The following is a 3,920-nucleotide window of genomic DNA, read 5'->3' on the forward strand; positions in this document are numbered from 1 at the left end:
ATTATTATTATTATTATTATTATTATTATTATTGTTCAGTAGTTTTATTTTTATAGCGTGCTTTCACTTCACTACCGGTCGCAGCTCTGTGTGCCTTGGGTATGTGCTGTGGTTTGCTGTGATGCTCTTATGGTTACTGTATTGATTATTATTATTATTATTATTATTATTATTATTATTATTATTATTATTATTATTATTATTATTATTATTATTATCATTGTTCGGGTTTAATTTTGTACTCTTATGTATATCATTGTTTTGCGGAAACATTTCATATTTCATGTCAGACCACTGTGTTTTCGCTAGTTCTACAAATAGCAGCCATGTCTTTCTCCAATTCATACCCTACTAAGCTAAGTAATGATAAGAGGATGCAGGTTTTAAATAATGTAACCTACAACATTCCTGTCTATGATGACTTCATTATGACAGAATTACTCTTATCAAAGACCTGTTCGATCAGCAGACATATGATATGCAACCTTTTACCTTTCATTTTGGATATTAGTTCCGTTTTTATCAGACCAACATCATCATTGTGATAGAGGATCCTTGAACAGATTCTCCTGTACTGCATTTATGCTATTTTAATCGCTTAGTCAAACAGAAAGGGGCATTGCTCACGTGATTTGCAGGCCCATTCGAAACTGATGAAATCGTTGTCTTAAACGTTGAGTCTAAAATGTTGCATGCCAACATCTGCAAGAAAGAACACGAGCAAGGTGAAAGTTCCAACAGACCGAGGTTCTGGGTAGGAGGGAGCAGGTCAGTGTTGGGGAAGGGATGAATGCAACAAGAAGGAAGAGAGATTGAGTTGGAGGTCTGTGAGTAATAGAAGTACAAGAGGAGTCAGCGGCGCAGATTAGAAGCTATTAGAGTACGAAGGTCGTGGAGGTACGTGACCATCCAGCTACGATAAGTAAACAGTGGAGATACGAGACCAATCAACACTTTTGTCATAAGAAATCTTCAGAATACGTAAATGTAACGTAATCATAGTTACGTCAATAAATTGTGTGATTTGGCGAGCGGGATGGCAAAAATTCATCAAGCTATGACTCAAAAGCGATAGTTTTAAAATTTGGTCTTTCCAAACTGCTGTAACCACAGTTACACCCATACTTTCGCCAGTAATACAGAATCCTATCAAAAATGTCATCGCCCCTGTTACGGCAAGAAATTGTCTCTAAACAGAAGTAAACTAGAACACGCGAGCTATGTATCACAACCATAAAGAAAATCAATCCCGGCAAAAGGATAACGATCGCATATTAATTTCTGGTGAAATAACCCCAGTTCAGGCCTGAGCAATCAGACAGGTCTATATTCCTGTTGGTTGTTGTTGTTGTTTAACTCTTATTCAGGCTCGATTGATCGGATCTATACTCTTGTTCTTATTTTGCACCAGTTCATACGAATTCATATGTATGTGTGTGTGTATTGTCCTAGTTCATGTATATATATATATAGTAATATTAATGATAATCCATGGATTGAATTTATAAGTGTTTTAATGCATCGCTACGTGCGTTTTCACAAATCATCACACATTATATTGACACAGCTCAGTAAACCCCATAAACTTCATTTGGCTTTTTGGTATCGTTATGTAGTAGCCGGCATAATAAAATAAAACCTTTAATATGCATACTGAAAAACGTATATAGTATATATATATTGCTAAGTTATATATATCAATCTATCTTGGACAATATACATACGTCATATAAAGATTTTCGAAAGATATTAACAGAAATGTTTCCGCCACACACTCGGAATAAGCTGGTCCTATGATGAGCTTCTGCTTTGGGAAACAGAAAGAATATTAATCCGAAGAAAACGCACAGGAATTCATTAAACTCAAATTTGAAATGCCTTAGATTGTGTGTGTGTGTATGTGTGTATGTGTGTGTGTGTGTGAGTGTGTGTGTGTGTGTCTTTGTATATGGTGTGTTGTGAATTTATTGAAAGAAATCCCATAAAACTCAACAAGTTTGTTAAAAATGGAGAAGAGATGTTTAAATATATAAGAGAATTTTAATTAATGCAGTCGATCGTTTCGTATAGCGAATTCATGGTTGAATAGAATTAATTAAATTGAATTAAATTAAAGTAATTATATTTAGTTAATACGTAACTGGACTCACATCTCCTTTTCTCATAAGGATAAATATGAATCTCCCACATCCTATTCTGCTATTTCTTTTCTCAATTCGTTTGCAAAAAGTTTGTTCAGGCTTCAGTCTGCCGACAGGTGTCTCTCTGTGCGGTCGTTCTGCCATGTGGTGCGACTTTGTTTTTCGTCGTTTCTTGCTTTCCGTTGTTTCGTCGTTTTTCGTTGTTCCTTCTGAAACGAAGGAACAGCGTGCTTCCGTGAAATGTTGTTTTCTGCAGAAGAAAACGACGGTCAAAAAGAGCTGTCATGTTTCACACTGCTTACAAGGACGCTTTCATAAACAAAACAAAAGTTTACGAGTGGTTTCCACGGTTTAGGAATGGTCACTTGTCGCTTGAAGAACAATCTCGTTCAGGACGAACGTCGACCTCCTGAACAAGGAAAACATCATGAGAATTCAGGAAATTATCTCGGAGGACCTTCACCAAAATATTGACGAACTTGTTGATAAAACTGGTGTATCTTGGAGCACTTGCCAAAGAATTTTGAGCGAGGAATTGCAAATGAAAAGAGTTACAGCAAAAGTTGTGCCTCGCTTGCTCATGGAAGATCAAAATGTCACAAAATGTCACAGAAGTTTAAAATGTCACAGATGAAAGCGCGTTGTGAAATGAAAGAGCAGATGGCAGTTGATCCGGACATTTTTCCGAAGGTCATCACGGGTGACGCAGGCTGATGCTATGGAATTTGTAGATATGAAAGGGATGGAGATAAAAACCGCAGATGCGTTAAAAGGCATCACTTCGCAAGAGTTCCAGCAATGCATGGAATAGTGGAAAACGCGGCTGGACTGACGCATTGTTTCAAATGGAGAATAGGTTGAAGGTGATAAAAGTCTAAACATGTAAAACTAAGTGAATAAAATAATATTGTGAAATTCCGGTTTCTTTTGCGTATCTCCATACACATGCAAACACATTGATACACGCACATATACATACATAAATAGGTAGATATAGCTATAGAAATGTATGCAGTACCTACGCATGTATGTATATATATGAATATATATTAACATATATACCAATACATATGTATATACATATATGCGCGTGTGTGTGTCTATATATATATATATATATATAAACACACATACATGCATATATATGAATGTGTGTGTGCGTGTGTTTGTGTGTGTGTGTGTGTGTGTGTGTGTGTGTGTGTGTGTGTGTGTGTGTGTGTGTGTGTGTGTGTGTGTGTGTGTGTGTGTGTGTGTGTGTGTGTGTGTGTGTGTGTGTGTGAATTGTTGCAAACTGTAAAAACAGAAATGCCTTTATATATTTATTATTCCATACATATGAAATCTTTTTTCGCCTTTTTACAAACAAATTTCGTCATAAATTTCTATATAAAGAGTTAACAAAAATATCTTACCTACCAATTCTACGCTTGTCTTCCATATTACTTATCTGTATTCACAGAGTGTTTCACAAAACTATTCCCCTCTACTTTTATAAATACTTCAATGCAGCTCACATTTTCTTGTATACATAGAAATTGTTTGTATATAATACACATTCTGCCTGAAATCTTATAAGATCTGTAGCATAAAAGCTAACCCCTATTGTAGTATGAACACGTGTAAGAAGTAATCTTAAATTCTTGAAAATCTCCCATAAACACACACAAACACACAAGCACATATACCCACGTATTCTCATTCTATGTGTACACACACACTCACGCACATATGTCTATATACACATGTGTGTATATATGTATATATATATGTATATATATA

At 35.6% G+C, this 3,920-nt stretch overlaps 1 protein-coding gene across 2 annotated transcripts in view; it reads right to left on the bottom strand.

Moving 5' to 3' along the window:
* The window catches only part of LOC106880836 (zinc transporter ZIP3), a 13,586-nt gene that overhangs the window by 5,628 nt on the left and 4,038 nt on the right, over nucleotides 1–3,920 (bottom strand). The window contains exon 2 of one of the 2 annotated variants that reach the window (XM_014930967.2): nucleotides 493–702. The exons of the other annotated variant lie outside the window; for it this stretch is intronic. The gene's annotated coding sequence lies outside the window, so the exon portion shown is untranslated. The remainder of the gene's footprint in view (nucleotides 1–492; nucleotides 703–3,920) is intronic. 2 annotated transcript variants of the gene reach the window in all.

The sequence above is a fragment of the Octopus bimaculoides genome, chromosome 15, assembly GCF_001194135.2.
Source record: "Octopus bimaculoides isolate UCB-OBI-ISO-001 chromosome 15, ASM119413v2, whole genome shotgun sequence".
Classification (NCBI taxonomy): Eukaryota; Metazoa; Mollusca; class Cephalopoda; order Octopoda; family Octopodidae; genus Octopus; species Octopus bimaculoides.